Source organism: Triticum dicoccoides, chromosome 3A, assembly GCF_002162155.2.
Source record: "Triticum dicoccoides isolate Atlit2015 ecotype Zavitan chromosome 3A, WEW_v2.0, whole genome shotgun sequence".
Lineage (NCBI taxonomy): Eukaryota > Viridiplantae > Streptophyta > Magnoliopsida > Poales > Poaceae > Triticum > Triticum dicoccoides.
In genome coordinates this window covers 104850143-104867804 of record NC_041384.1, presented here as the reverse complement: position 1 = coordinate 104867804, position 17662 = coordinate 104850143, and positions in this window count along the sequence as shown.

Genomic DNA, 17662 nt, shown 5'->3' with positions numbered 1-17662 from the left:
CTACTTCTGTCATTAAGTCTCTTTATATAGCTTAGCTCTTTCATTGCATGTATTTATAATCATCCTCACTATATTATGCAGATTGAAGATCGCCGAATTGAAGAAAAGACAAGTTGGTGATATTGGGTTCATTAACACATATCTCATAGATGCAACTGAGGTTAAATTTCATGCCGCAGATACCGATGCCAACTTGCTACGATCGTTGGTAATAAATGAAAACAAAGATATAATACTCTTTCCTTACAACTTCAAGTGAGTGTTACTGTCTTGTGCGTATTCGGTTTCCCTTATATATTAGTCAAGGTTATAGTAATGTAATTGATGAGTTATGCATGCGTGTGCAGTTTCCACTATATTCTCCTAGAGATTAAGCTTGAGCAGGGACTAGTAACCGTCTTAGACTAAAGACGAAAAGATCCCCAGGACTATGCGGACATGACTCAAATGCTCGAGAAGTAAGTTAAATCGATCATTATCCACCATATCAGCAACTTTGTTCATTTCCTGATATATCAAGTAATTGTTTTCTTTGTCTGGCAGGGTTTGGAAAAAATTCACCAAAAAAGCTCCAGGACTCCCGAAGAAGCTGCAATTTAGACACCTGAAAGTAAGTACTATAGTAGCATGTTCCGTGCATCTCCTATTGATTCAATCACTAGTTTCATCAATAACATTTGGCATTCTTGCTTATCAGTTTGATTGACCTCTATTTCTTGTAAAGTGGTTGTGGCAGGAACAAGGGAATGATTTCTGTGGATACTACATTTGCGATTCCATCCGCCACACGACCTGTGAGCGGGCCTACACTGACGAACAATATGAAGTACGTAAATAACAACATTCACAATTTTATTTTATTACCATCATTTGTGTTGAGTTTCATTCATTCATATATATATATGTATTGACCCCCTTCTTCAAATTAGATGTTTTGGAAGCGGGATGAACTCCTAGCACTAGCTCGCATGCGAGCAATTCAAGAGGAATTGGCGGCATTCTTTCTTGACCACGTGATCACTGAAAACGGAGAATACTATGTGGACCATGAGTCCGTATGATTATATTTGTAAGAGATAATTATTGTATATATGTAGCCGGTAGTGTCAGATAGATATACGAGAACTTGTTGTTCGACCAATCTCTCGGAGAAGGAGAGGTGGTCGATATCACTTCTCTCTGTATGCATATATGTTCATGATGATCTTCTGTTTCCTTCATTTTCTTACTAGCTAGCTAGCGTGCCTAGTCCTCTCTATACGTATGTATAGTACGTAGCGTCGACCAAGCACAGACATAAGAGAGGACACTTCTCTCTATTAATTATAGCTAGCTAACACAATATATGAAACACCTAAATTAACCCCCAAAACCCCCAACCCCCCCCCTTAAAAAAACAAAAACCCCAGCCACAGAAATGCTGACGCGTGGATGTCTATTGGTCCGGTTGGTGCCACCAACCGGGACCAAAGGCCCTCCTGCCTAGGCTCCGCGCACAGGCCAAGTGGAGGCCCATCTGTCCCGGTTCTGGATTGAACCGGGACTAAAGGGACAGGGCATTAGTACCGACCCTTTAGTCCCGGTTCAGGAACCGGGACAAAAGGCCCTTACGAACCCGGACAACAGGCCCTTTTTCTACCAGTGGACCCACACCTTTATAAAGGAGTAGAAGGTGTTATTAGACGTTGTGTACCTAAGGATAAACAGGGACAAATCCTACGCAAGTGACACTCTGAGTCTTACGGAGGACACAATGTTGGAGATAGAGCTGCACACAAGGTATTCAATCCGGTTTTTATTGGCCTACTCTCTTCAAGGATGCTCGTAAGTTTGTTTTGTCTTGTGATGAATGTCAAATAATCGGCAATATTAGTAGACGTCAGGAAATGTCTATGAATTATTCACTTTTTATTGAACCATTTGATGTTTGGGGCTTTGATTATATGGGACATTTTCCTTACTCTAATGCGTATCCACATATTTTAGTTGCTGTTGATTATGTTACTAAGTGGGTAGAAGCTATTCCAACTAGTAGTGCTGATCATAACACTTCTATTAAGATGCTTAAAGAAGTTATTTTTTGAGGTTTGGAGTCCCTAGATATGACTGATGGTGGTTCACATTTTATTCATGGTGTTTTCCGTAAAATGCTTGCTAAGTATGATGTTAACCATAGAATTGCATCTCCATATCATCCTCAGTCTAGTGGTCAAGTAGAATTGAGCAATAGAGAGATTAAATTGATTTTGGAAAAGACTGTCAATAGATCTAGAAAGAACTGGTCTAAGAAACTTGATGATGCATTATGGGCTTATAGAACAACTTATAAGAACCCTATGGGTATGTCTCCGTATAAAATGGTTTATGGAAAAGCATGTCACTTACCTATCGAACTATAACATAAGACATATTGGGATATTAAAGAGCTCAATTATGATTTCAAACTTGCCGGTGAGAAGAGGTTATTGACATTAGCTCACTTGATGAATGGAGAACCCAAGCCTATGAGAATGCCAAGTTGTTTAAAGAAAATGTTAAAAGATGGCATGACAAAAGGATACAAAAGTGTGAGTTTAATGTAGTGATCATGTTTTGCTATACAACTCTCATTTAAGATTTTTTGCAGGAAAACTTCTCTCTAAATGGGAAGGTCCTTACATTATCGAGGAGGTCTATCGTTCCGGTGCCATAAAAATCAACAACATGGAAGGCACAAATCCGAAGGTGGTAAACGGTCAAAAAATCAAACATTATATCTCAGGTACTCCCATAAATGTTGAGACCAATATTATTAATACCATAACATTCGAGGAGTACATAAGGGACACTTTCCAGAATGTCTCAGACTCTGAAAAGGAATAGGTATGTGGTACGGTAAGTAAACCGACTCAAAAACATTTCCAATGATACTTTTTCTCCGTTTTGGAATATTTAAAAAATTAGAAAAAAATAAAAGTAGTCCGAAAGAGACATGAGGCCACCAAAAGGGTGGAGGGCGCGCCCCCCGTCCTCGTGGCCACCTCGTGTGCCCTCCGGACTCCGTTTTCTTGCACGATACTTCTTCGGTCGGTAAAAATTCATTATATAATCTCCCGAACGTTTGGACCACCGTACCACGACAAAATCCCCTGTTTTCGTTTTGAGTTGTTTCTGTAGTAGATTTGGAGCGAGATATCTTTGCAAGAGTCGGTCGAGGAGAATCGAGTATCTCACCCGACACCGGGCCCAGGAGCATACAACGAAGCTAACCACTTCGGGCAAGTAACAGAGGAAGAGATGGAGGCTGACTTGAAAAGAGTGGATGCCATGGAGGAGGATCAGGAAGTTACCTCGCGTCTTCAAATTGGATTCATGTTGGAGGAACTTCAGTGCTCAGCAATACCAAACTTAGCCATCCCTCCTGATACTAGATTTCTCTCTTATGAAAATATGAAAAAGAGTGTTAGTTTTTCTCCTGCGGCTATGAAACATCCTTGGGTGATTGGAGCTCTAGCTGTCATGGGTAAAATTCGCTAGGAAATAATGGATCTTAAGCAGCAAAATAATAAGCTTGAGGAGGAGAATCACATCTTAAGGGGCATCATCGCCAAGAATATCACATCATCACCTCCGAAGAAAGAGTCATAAACACATGGGTTGATACATCTCCAACGTATCTATAATTTATAAAGTATTCATGCTATTATATTATCAACCTTGGATGTTTTATATGCATTTATATGCTATTTTATATGATTATTGGGACTAACCTATTAACCTAGTGCCCAGTGCCAGTTTCTGTTTTTTTCCTTGTTTTTGAGTTCTACAAAAAAGGAATATCAAATGAAGTCCAATTGACGTGCCAATTTTTGATGATTTTTTATGGTCCAAAAGAAGACCCCGGAGTAAAAGAGTTGGGCCAGGAGAGTCCCAGGGCATCCACGAGGGTGGGGGCGCGCCCACCCACCCCAGGTGTGTGGTCCTTCCTTGTGGACGCCTCGGGCCCCTCCTTGACGTGAGACCGACGCCAAAAATTCCTATAAATACAGAAACCTCGGAAAATTAACCTAGATCGGGAGTTCCGCCGCCAGAAGCCTCCGTAGCCACCGAAAACCAATCTAGGCCCTCTCTGGCACCCTGCCGGAGGGGGCCGTCATCACCGGAGGGCATGGAGGAGGATCCCGGAGGGGCCATCATCACCATGATGGCCAAGGACCAGAGGGAGAACCTCTCCCCATCTAGGGGGAAGGCCATGGAGGAGGAAGCACAAGGGGGGGAACCTCTCCTCCTCTCTCTCGGTGGCACCGGAGTGCCATCGGGAGGGGAATCATCGCCGCGGTGATCGTCTTCATCAACATCACCATCATCATCATCACCCTCATCTCTTTTACGCGGTCCACTCTCCCGCACCCTGCTGTAATCCCTACTTGAACATGGTGCTTTATGCCACATATTATGATCCAATGATGTGTTGCCATCCTATGATGTTTTGAGTAGATATCTTTTGTCTTTGGGTTGATTGATGATCTAGATTTGTATGAGTTGTATGTTTTACTTTGATGCTGTCCTATGGTGCCCTCCGTGTCGCGCAAGCGTGAGGGGTTCCCGCTGTGGGGTGTTGCAATACGTTCATGATTCGCTTATAGTGGGTTGGTGGGTGACTGAAACACAAACCCGAGTAAGGGGTTGTTGCGTATGGGAATAAAGAGGACTTGATGCTTTAATGCTATGGTTGGGTTTTACCCTAATGATCTTTAGTAGTTGCGGATGCTTGCTAGAGTTCCAATCATAAGTGCATATGATCTAAGTAGAGAAAGTATGTTAGCTTATGCCTCTCCCTCATATGAAACTGCAATAGTGATTATCGGTCTTGTTAACGATTGCCTAGGACAATTCCGCACACCGATCCACCATTATTCTACACTCGCTATTTATAATATTTAGTAATATATTCTAACTTCATGATAACATCACCTACTTTTATATTTTAGCTCTCCGATATCATACAAAGTTATCCTCTTCATACCCACAACCTAGTTTTATTTCTCGTTGCTAGTTGGAAGCAAACATTCGGTGTACGTAGAGTCGTATCAGTGGTAGATAGGGCTTGAGAGAATATTGATCTTACCTTTAGCTCCTTGTGGGTTCAACACTCCATACTTATCACTTCCACCTTTGGAAATTGCTACGATGATTCCTTGCACTTGGGGATTATCATGGGTATGAGCACTCCCCTTGGCAACTACCAAGCTTGGGGGAGGTGTCCCGGTATCGTATCACCATCACATCTTTATCTTTACCGTCTTTCCTACTTCGATCATTTTGGTTATATCTTGATCTAGTAGAATAAAGTTTTTAGTATGATCTAGCTTTGAGTTTTGCTTTTTGTTCCCTCAATGTAATCAAGTCCTTGAGTTATATATAATAAAGAGTAGTTTTGAGTTAAGGGATTTGCTTTCTTGTTATGATCTTGAGGGAATTAAATAAAAGAAAGAAAAATAAAAAAGATCATATAGTGATCTTACGGAGGGTAATGACTTCACAAATAAAGAGTATGATGAATAAAAGTTGTTGAGAGTTGACAAACAGTTTTGGTTATTGTTGCAATTAATAGGAAGTAATAAAGAAAGAGAGGCTTCACATATAAATATACTATATTGGGCATCTTTTGTAATTGTGAGCACTCATTAAAATATGTCATGCTAAAAAGTTGATGTTGGACAAGGAAGACAACACAATGGTTTATGTTTTCTTATATCCGAATAGAAGTTATATTGTCATGGATCCTCCAACATGTTGAGCTTGCCTTTCCCTCCCATGGTAGCCAAATTCTTTGCACCAAGTAGAGATACTACTTGTGCTTCCAAACACCCCTTAAACCAATTTTGCCATGAGAGTCCACCATACTAATGTCTACTATGCAACTTTATTCTTGTAGACACGTGTTGGGCCTTCAAGCGCAGAGTTTTGTAGGACAGTAGCAATTTTCCCTCAAGTGGATGACCTAAGGTTTATCAATCCATGAGAGGTGTAGGATGAAGATGGTCTCTCTCAAACGACCCACTAAATACAAGAAATCTCGTGTGTCCCCAACACAACCAATACAATGGCAAATTGTATAGGTGCACTAGTTCGGCGAAGAGATGGTGATAAAAGTGTAATATTGATGGTAGAAATATATTTTTATAATCTAAATAAATGAAAACAGGAAGGTAGCAAATAGTAAACGGGCACAAAAGCGGTATTGCAATGCTTGAAAATGAGGCCTAGGGTCCGTACTTTCGCTAATGCAATCCCTCAACAATGCTAACATAGTTGGATCATATGATTATCCCTCAAAGTGCAATAAAGAATCACACCCGAGTTCCTATTAGTGGAGAACAAAAGATAAGAATTGTTTGTAGGGTACGAAACCACCTCAAAGCTATTCTTTCCGTTTGATCTATTCAAGAGTTCATACCAAAATAACAGAAAGCTATTATTTCTATTCGATCTATCCTAGAGTTCATACTAAAATAACACCAAAGCAAATTCATATTCATAATAATCAATCCAACACAAAGAACTACAAGGAGACCCAAAGTTTCCATCGGAGAAAAGATAATAAAGATGTGCATCAACCCCTATGCATAAATTACCCCAATGTCACCTCAGGAATCCGCAAGTTGAGTGCCATAACATACATCAAGTGAATCAATATGATACCCCATTGTCACCTCAAGTATTCATACCGCAAGACATACATCATGTGTTCTCATATCTGAATATTCGATCCAACAAGACAAAACTTCAAAGGGTAAAGACTCAATTCATCACAATAAGAGTATAGAGGGGAGAAACATCATATGATCCATCTATGTTAACAAAGCCCATGATATAGATCACGAGAGAGAGAGAGAGATAGAGAGAGAGAGATTAAACACATAGCTACTGGTACAAACCCTCAGCCCCGAGGGTGGACTACTCCCTCCTCATCGTGGTGGCTGCCGAGATGATGAAGATGGCCACCGAAGATGATTCCCCCCTCCGGCAGGGTGCCGGAACGGGTCTAAATTGGTTTTTGGTGGCTACAGAGCCTTGCGGTGGCGGAACTTCTGATCTAGGTTAACCCCGAAGGGTTTCGGAATATTTGGGAATTTATAGTGCAAAGAAGGGGTACGGGAGGCCACCGAGGTGGGCACAACCCACCTGGGCACGCCTGGGGGCCCAGGCACGCCTTGGTGGGTTGTGCCCACCTTGGAACACCCCCTAGGTGCAGCCCTGGCCCATTGGAAGTGTTCTAGTCCATACAAAATCCTCAAAAAAAATCGCGGTGTTTGGACTCTGTTTGATATTGATTTTCTGCGATGTAAAAAACAAGCAAAAAACAACAATTGGCACTAGGCACTGGGTCAATAGGTTAGTCCTAAAAATGATATAAAGTTGCTATAAAATGATTGTAAAACATCCAAGAATGATAATATAACATCATGAATACTTCATAAATTATAGATACGTTGGAGATGTATCATGCATCCCCAAGCTTAATTCCTACTCGTCCTCGAGTAGATAAATGATAAAAGAAATAATTTATGAAGTGTGAATGCTAGCAAAGTGCATAAGTTTGATCAATGATAATTTCAATCACTTTTCCTAGCATCATAACAACAATTCTTTCTTATAAAACTTCTCATGTTATAGTAGCAACCAATTCACATGTTAAGGTTCAAACAATGAACTCTCTTGAAACTCAAAAACCTATGTTCTCAGTCACCAAGCAATTGCAATTCAACTTATTCAACAGATTTTAAGTAAGAGCTCCACATACTCAACCATCATATAGTCTTCTATGATTGCTAACACTCACCGCATACACATGGGCAAAATATTTCAACCAGACACATACAAAGATAGGAGCTTATTGTTTTGCCTCCCAACATATTCACCTCAAGGGTGATGTCAACAATAATAACTCATGCTACCCATATCCAACTGGATATATGTGCCTAGATCTTTCCTCACCACATGATGCTTGCCAAAAGAGAAAATAAAAAGGAATAGAGAGAAATACTTTGACTCTTTGCATGAAAGTAAATACTGAAAAGTAAAAGATAGGCCCTTCGCAGAGGGAAGCAGAGGTTGCCATGCGCTTATTTGTTTGTATGTTCAACCCCTTAGTGCAAAACAACGTCACGTTATATTGCCCCTCGTGATGGCAACCTTTATTATGCAGTTTGTCGCTTTTATTCTTCACCATCACAAGTTCGTACAACTCTCAATTTTTTCTTACACTAAATGATCTCACACTTTTAGAAGCAATTTTTATTACCTTATTGCACCAATGACAACTTACTTGAAGGATCTTGCTCAATCCTTAGGTAGGTATGGTGGACTCTTGAAAATAAGATTTGGGTTTAAGGGTTTTTGGATGCACAAGTAGTATCTCTACTTGGTGCTGAATTTTTGGCTAGCAAAGATGGGGGGCAAGCACCACATGTTGAAGGATCTATGACAATATAACTTCTATGTGAATATGAGCAAACATAAACCATTACGTTGCCTTCCTTGTCCAACGTCAACAATTTTGGCATATAATATTTTGATCGGGGCTCACAATCACAAAAGATTTCCATGATAGTGTATTTATATGTGAAAGTTCTCTTCCTTATACTAATTATTCGTGAATTGCTTGTATGACAAATATTGTGATTGTCAAGCCTCAAAAGATTTCACTTTCTAAACCCAATGTGAAGCTACCACTGGGCATGATATGATTTCAACTTCATGCCATTCAATTTATTCAACAAGTTACTCATAGGATATAAGTGAAGCACAAGAGTAAATGACATAGAAAAGAGCTTCGTTGACGGGATATGAATGACGCTTACTTGGCCTACCTGGCAATTATTTGAGGACTCTATTTTATTTAAAAACTTCCAGATCTAAGAATTTTATTAAAACAGCAAGCAAAACAAAACAAAATGACATTTCTACAATATCACACATCATGTGAAGAAGCAAAAACTTAGGATCAACCGATACTAACCGATAATTGTTGAAGAAGAAAGGTGGGATGCCTACCGGGGCATCCCCAAGCTTAGATGCTTGATACTTCTTGAAATATTAACTTATGATGCCTTGGGCATCCCCAAGCTTGAGCTTTTGTGTCTGCTTAATTCCTTTTATATCACGGTTTCCCCAAATCTTAAAAACTTCATCCACACAAAACTCAACAAGAACTCATGAGATAAGTTAGTATAAATCAATGCAAAAACCATATCATTATATACTATAGCAAACCACTAAAATTATTATTCAACATTGCATACTAAATTCCTATGCATATTTAATACTCCTATCTGCAAATAGAATCATTAAACAAGCAAACATATGCAAAAATGCAACCATAACAGCAATCTGCCAAAACAGTACAATCTGTAAAGAATGCAAGAGTATCAATACTTCCCTAACTCCAAAAGTTATGAAAAATTGCCACACTATAGAAAATTTATCAGAGCTCATTTTGCAAAAAGTTTCAACATTTTGTCACATTCTAACTTTTCTAGGGAATTTTTGCAACAGCAGTAACTTTCTGTTTTCAAACAGCAACATATATACTTGCAAAATAAGCATGGCAAAGGCTATCATTGCCACTTTTATTGAAATAAAAGATGTAAAACATTATTATAAATAACATAAAGCATATCCCAACAAAATAAATTGATGCTCCAAGCAAAACACATATCATGTGACGAATGAAAACATAGCTCCAAGTGAGGTTACCGATAATGTTGGAGACGAAAGAGGGGATGCCTTCCGGGGCATCCCCAAGCTTAGTTGCTTGGATTTTCCTTGAATATTACCTTGGGTGCCTTGGGCATCCCCAAGCTTAGGGTCTTATCACTCCTTATTCTCCTCACACTACTGCAGGATGCTGCTAACGCGACACTACGATCAGAGACCCTTCAATGAAACTGTGTGCGATGCCATAATCGCAAATGATGGTGTAAAAAACCCGTCAAAAAAGGTGCAAAACGTTTGTGATGGAGGATGCATCAAACACGGTTCAGATTTAAGTTGCGTGTGCAATGCAGGGCATACGGTTCAGTCCACTTAACTATTTGTGATGAGGAGGAACAAAAGAAACGGGCAACCAGGTGAAGGTGTGTGCGATATACAGCATATGGTTCACTCGGATGAACTGTTTGTGATTAGGCATAACAAAAGAAACGGTCAGCCAGATTCAAGGTGTGTGCGATATACGGCATGTGGTTCACACTAATGAACTGTTTGTGTTGAGACAAGAGAACAGAAATGGTTCAATATAACAAGATGTGTGTGATACGCGGCAAACAGGTCTGTATTCAGAAATGTGTGCGAAGACCAATAATAACACAGACGGTTGCTGCTAATAAGACGTGTGTGTTGTGGGATGGGATTGCATACAGAACAACAACATTATATACACACTTATAAGGACATGGTTGCATAACCAAATTAAACATCCACTTACATAGGTGGCTACTACAACCATGGCATTTGCACACACCAAAGTAAACTGTTACATGCATAATTACATAGGTGGCCACTACACACATGACATTTCCACGCACCAATAAAGTAAACTATATATTACATGCATGATTAACTAGCATAAACGATCATCTGATCATCATTTACTTCTTGTGACGCTTGCTCTGCTTGTGGCTCGATCCGGGCTCGTCGATTTGGGTAGCGAGGCACTTCCTCATGTTAATGATCCGCATGTGCATCTCGTAGCATGTGTACACGCTCTTGGCCGCGAACCTAAGGTGAGGTTCATCCAGTTGCCGCATCTAGGCCTTGTGCCAGGATATGGGACTTGTTCTCTGGGCATCCCGCTTCATCTTTTGGTAGTAGGGGTCGATGATGGCCGAGGCGAGTTCGACCAGGGAGTCCTGCTTCGTACTGCCCCAGACCCTGTAGTGGTCACGGATTTTGACAAGGTTCTTGCAGGCCAAGCCCGTAACACTGAGCGCTTTTACATCGTCTTTGGTTTCCACCGTGGCAAACTTGTAGTCGTTGCTGTTGACAAATCTGTTGAAACGGTTGCAAGGCTCTATGGCCATGCATTAGTGGTAGATGAGGACATGATGGCACATGCACAACTGGGCGACGACAACCTTCTGATCTATGTCGGGACGACCGGCGGTGTACTGGAGGTCGATGCCGACCACCTTGTACTTGTCTCGAGCAAGCAACTGCTCAACACCGTTGATGTAGTCATCCACCACGGCCGGGTCAATGGTGTACACCATCGACAGATTCGTCTCCCTCGCGTGGGTCTCCACCCTATGCTCGTCGAACTCCATTGGAGCGCTGCTAGACATCCCCTCTCTATGTGTCGTCGTGGGCGTGCTTGTTGTGTTGTGGGGCGCGATTGAAAGGTTGAAGAGACTAAGATTATAATGGCAGCGGGAATTAAAGGGGAAGCCGGACGGCCAGGAATATCGGCAGGTCCTGATGGCAGTTCTAATTTGCAGCGTGTAACTCCGTCGTGCCGCACGTAACTGCATCGCGTGGTAGTGCGCGCGGCAAAACCGCATGCATATGGGGGCCCCGATGTGATCGTGCGCATGCCCAACCGCTGGCAGAGCGCGCGCGGAGGGACGCGAGCAGAGCGCTCCACGGTAGCCTCAACGGCGAGCAACCATATATATATATGCATATAGCAGTTGAACGTGCAAGGAAAAGTTGTCCACAAGCCGAGCGCGCCGCGGCGCCTAACGGCGAGCACAACACACTCCAGCGCCTAATGGCGGGATAGACCTTCATTCAAGCCAATCAACATGTGTTCAAAAAACGAAAATTATCAAAAAGTAACGAGATAGACACTGGCAACACAACTTATAAATTGACGGATGGAGTACTAGTTACAGTGATGCATATAATTAGGCAAGAAGAAAGATGCATCCATCAACTTACGACCTCCTCCTCCACAACTCAGTGCGCCGCGCCACTGACCGGCGGCTAAGGTGTTGGAAATATGCCCTAGAGGCAATAAGAAAATGATTATTATATTTCGTTGTTCATGATAATTGTCTATTATTCATGCTATAATTGTATTATCCGGAAATCGTAATACATGAGTGAATACATAGACCACAATGTGTCCCTAGTGAGCCTCTAGTTGACTAGCTCGTTGATCAACAGATAGTCATGGTTTCCTGGCTATGGACATGGGGATTTTATTGATAATGGGATCACATCATTAGGAGAATGATGTGATGGACAAGACCCAAACCTAAGCATAGCACAAAGATCGTGTAGTTCGTTTGCTGTAGCTTTTCTGAATATCAAGTATCATTTCCTTAGACCATGAGATTGTGCAACTCCCGGATACCATAGGAGTGCCTTGGGTGTGCCAAACGTCACAACATAACTGGGTGACTATAAAGGTACATTACAGGTATCTCCGAAAGTGTCTGTTGGGTTGGCATGAATCGAGATTGGGATTTGTCACTCCGTATGACGGAGAGGTATCTCTGGGTCCACTCGGTAATGCATCATCATAATGAGCTCAATGTGATCAAATGGTTGATCACGGGATCATGCATTACGGTACGAGTAAAGTGACTTGCCGGTAACGAGATTGAACAAGGTATTGGGATACCGACGATCGAGTCTCGGGCAAGTAACGTACCGATTGACAAAGGGAATTGAATACAGGATTGATTAAGTCCTCGACATCGTGGTTCATCCGATGAGATCATCGAGGAGCATGTGGGAGCCAACATGGGTATCCAGATCCCACTGTTGGTTATTGACCGGAGAGGCGTCTCGGTCATGTCTGCGTGTCTCCCGAACCCGTAGGGTCTACACACTTAAGGTTCGGTGACGCTAGGGTTGTAGAGATATGAGTATGCAGTAATCCGAAAGTTGTTCGGAGTCCCGGATGAGATCCTGGATGTCACGAGGAGTTCCAGAATGGTCCGGAGGTGAAGAATTATATATAGGAAGTGTAGTTTCTTCCATCGGGAAAGATTCGGGGTCACCGGTATTATACCGGGACCACCGGATGGGTCCCGGGGGTCCACCGGGTGGGGCCACCCATCCCGGAGGGCACCATGGGCTGAAGTGGGGAGGGGAACCAGCCCATAGTGGGCTGGTGCGCCCCCCCTTGGGCCCCCCTGCGCCTAGGGTTGGAAACCCTAGGGTGGGGGCGCCTCCACTTGCCTTGGGGGGCACTACACCCCCTTGGCCGCCGCCCCCTTGGGAGATCCCATCTCCAGGGCCGGCGCCCCCCCAGGGGGCCTATATACAGGAGGGGGGAGGGAGGGAAGCCGCACCTGAAGTCTTGGCGCCTCCCTCTCCCCTGCTACACCTCTCCCTCTCGCAGAAGCTCGGCGAAGCCCTGCTGCGATCACTGCTGCATCCACCACCACGCCGTCGTGCTGCTGGATCTTCATCAACCTCTCCTTCCCCCTTGCTGGATCAAGAAGGAGGAGACGTCATCCGCTCCGTACGTGTGTTGAACGCGGAGGTGCCGTCCGTTCGGCACTTGGTCATCGGTGATTTGGATCACGACGAATACGACTCCATCATCCCCGTTCTCTTGAACGCTTCCGCTCGCGATCTACAAGGGTATGTAGATGCACTCTCCTCTCGTTGCTAGTTGACTCCATAGATTGATCTTGGTGAAACGTAGGAATTTTTTTTGTTTTCTGCAACGTTCCCCAACAGTGGCATCATGAGCTAGGTCTATGCGTAGTTACTATGCACGAGTAGAACACAAAGTAGTTGTGGGCGTCGATATTGTCAATTTGCTTGCCTTTACTAGTCTTATCTTGATTCGGCGGCATCGTGGGATGAAGCAGCCTGGACCAACCTTACACGTACGCTTACGCGAGACCGGTTCCACCGACTGACATGCACTAGTTGCATAAGGTGGCTGGCGGGTGTCTGTCTCTCCCACTTTAGTCGGATCGGATTCGATGAACAGGGTCCTTATGAAGGGTAAATAGAAATTGGCAATTCACGTTGTGGTTTTGGCGTAGGTAAGAAACGTTCTTGCTAGAAACCTATAGCAGCCACGTAAAAACTTGCAACAACAATTAGAGGACGTCTAACTTGTTTTTGCAGCAAGTGTTTTGTGATGTGATATGGCCAAAGGTTGTGATGAATGATGAATGATATATGTGATGTATGAGATTGATCATGTTCTTGTAATAGGAATCACGACTTGCATGTTGATGAGTATGACAACCGGCAGGAGCCATAGGAGTTGTCTTTATTTATTTATGACATGCGTGTCAACATAAATGTCATGTAATTACTTTACTTTATTGCTAAAGCGTTAGCCATAGTAGTAGAAGTAATAGATGACGAGACAACTTCAAGAAGACACGATGATGGAGATCATGATGATGGAGATCATGGTTTCATGCCGGTGACAATGATGATCATGGAGCCCCGAAGATGGAGATCAAAGGAGCAAATGATATTGGCCATATCATGTCACTGTTTGATTGCATGTGATGTTTATCATGTTTTACATCTTATTTGCTTAGAACGACGGTAGCTTAAATAAGATGACCCCTCGAAATAATTTCAAGAAAGTGTTCCCCCTAACTGTGCACCGTTGTGAAGGTTCGTTGTTTCGAAGCACCACGTGATGATCGGGTGTGATAGATTCTAACGTTCGAATACAACGGGTGTAAGCCAGATTTACACACGCGATACACTTAGGTTGATTTGACGAGCCTAGCATGTACAGACATGGCCTCGGAACACAGAAGACCGAAAGGTCGAGCATGAGTCGTATAGAAGATACGATCAACATGGAGATGTTCACCGATGTTGACTAGTCCGTCTCACGTGATGATCGGACACGGCCTAGTTAACTCAGATCATGTTATACTTAGATGACTGGAGGGATGTCTATCTGAGTGGGAGTTCATTGAATAATTTGATTAGATGAACTCAATTATCATGAACTTAGTCTAAAATCTTTACAATATGTCTTGTAGATCAAATGGCCCATGTTGTCCTCAACTTCAACGCGTTCCTAGAGAAAACCAAGCTGAAAGACGATGGCAGCAACTATACGGACTGGGTCCGGAACCGGAGGATCATCCTCATAGCTGCCAAGAAAGATTATGTCCTAGAAGCACCGCTAGGTGACGCACCCGTCCCACAGAACCAAGACGTTATGAACGCTTGGCAGGCACGTGCTGATGATTACTCCCTCGTTCAGTGCGGCATGCTTTACAGCTTAGAACCGGGGCTCCAAAGGCGTTTTGAGAGACACGGAGCATATGAGATGTTCGAAGAGCTGAAAATGGTTTTTCAAGCTCATGCCCGGGTCGAGAGATATGAAGTCTCCGACAAGTTCTTCAGCTGTAAGATGGGGGAAAATAGTTCTGTCAGTGAGCACATACTCAAAATGTCTGGGTTGCATAACCGCTTGACTCAACTGGGAGTTAATCTCCCAGATGACGCGGTCATTGACAGAATCCTTCAGTCGCTTCCACCAAGCTCCAAGAGCTTTGTGATGAACTTCAATATGCAGGGGATGGAAAAGACCATTCCTGAAGTATTTGAAATGCTGAAATCAGTAGAGGTAGAAGTCAAAAAGGAACATCAAGTGTTGATGGTGAATAAAACCACTAAGTTCAAGAAAGGAAAGGGTAAGAAGAACTTCAAGAAGGACGGCAAGGGAGTTGCCGCACCCGGTAAGCAAGCTGCCGGGAAGAAGCCAAAGAATGGACCCCAAGCCCAAGACTAAGTGCTTTTATTGCAAGGGAAGTGGTCACTGGAAGCGGAACTGCCCCAAATACTTAGCGGACAAGAAGGCCGACATCACAAAAGGTATATGTGATATACATATAATTGATGTGTACCTTACCAGTACTCATAGTAGCTCATGGGTATTTGATACCGGTGCGGTTGTTCACATTTGTAACTCAAAGCAGGAGCTGCGGAATAAGCGGAGACTGGCGAAGGACGAGGTGACGATGCGCGTCGGGAATGGTTCCAAGGTCGATGTGATCGCCGTCGGCACGCTACCTCTACATTTACCTACGGGATTAGTTTTAAACCTCAATAATTGTTATTTAGTGCCAGCTTTGAGCATGAACATTGTATCAGGATCTCGTTTAATACGAGATGGCTACTCATTTAAATCCAAGAATAACGGTTGTTCTATTTATATGAGAGATATGTTTTATGGTCATGCTCCGATGGTGAATGGTTTATTCTTAATGAATCTCGAGCGTAATGCTACACATATTCATAGTGTGAATACCAAAAGATGTAAGGTTGATAATGATAGTCCCACATACTTGTGGCACTGCCGCCTTGGTCACATAGGTGTCAAACGCATGAAGAAGCTCCATGCAGATGGACTTTTAGAGTCTCTTGATTACGAATCATTTGACACGTGCGAACCATGCCTCATGGGTAAGATGACCAAGACTCCGTTCTCGGGAACAATGGAGCGAGCAACCAACTTATTGGAAATCATACATACAGATGTGTGCGGTCCAATCAGTGTTGAGGCTCGCGGTGGTTATCGTTATGTTCTCACCCTCACTGATGACTTGAGTAGATATGGGTATGTCTACTTAATGAAACACAAGTCTGAGACCTTTGAAAAGTTCAAGGAATTTCAGAGTGAGGTTGAGAATCAACGTGACAGGAAAATCAAGTTCTTGTGATCAGATCGTGGGGGAGAATACTTGAGTCACGAATTTGGCACACACTTAAGAAAATGTGGAATAGTTTCACAACTCACGCCGCCTGGAACACCTCAGCGTAATGGTGTGTCTGAACGTCGTAATCGCACTCTATTGGATATGGTGCGATCTATGATGTCTCTTACCGATTTACCGCTGTCATTTTGGGGCTATGCTTTAGAGACTGCCGCATTCACTTTAAATAGGGCTCCGTCAAAATCCATTGAGACAACACCGTATGAACTATGGTTTGGGAAGAAACCTAAGCTGTCATTTCTAAAAGTTTGGGGATGCGATGCTTATGTCAAGAAACTTCAACCTGAAAAGCTCGAACCCAAGTCGAAAAAATGCGTCTTCATAGGATACCCTAAAGAAACTATTGGGTATACCTTCTACCTCAAATCCGAAGGCAAGATCTTTGTTGCCAAAAATGGATCCTTTCTAGAGAAAGAGTTTCTCTCGAAAGAAGTAAGTGGGAGGAAAGTAGAACTTGATGAAGTATTACCTCTTGAACCGGAAAGTGGCACAACACAGGAAAATGTTCCTGAGGTGCCTGCACCGACTAGAGAGGAAGTTAATGATGATGATCATGAAACGTCAGATCAAGTTGCTACTGAACTTCGTAGGTCCACAAGGACACGTTCCGCACCAGAGTGGTACGGCAGCCCTGTCTTGGATATCATGTTGTTAGACAATGGTGAACCTTCGAACTATGAAGAAGCGATGGCGGGCCCGGATTCCGACAAATGGCTGGAAGCCATGAAATCCGAGATAGGATCCATGTATGAAAAGAAGTATGGACTTTGACTGACTTGCCCGATGATCGGCGAGCCATAGAAAATAAATGGATCTTTAAGAAGAAGACAGACGCGGATGGTAATGTGACCATCTATAAAGCTCGGCTTGTCGCTAAGGGTTATCGACAAGTTCGAGGGGTTGACTACGATGAGACTTTCTCACCTGTAGCGAAGCTGAAGTCCGTCCGAATC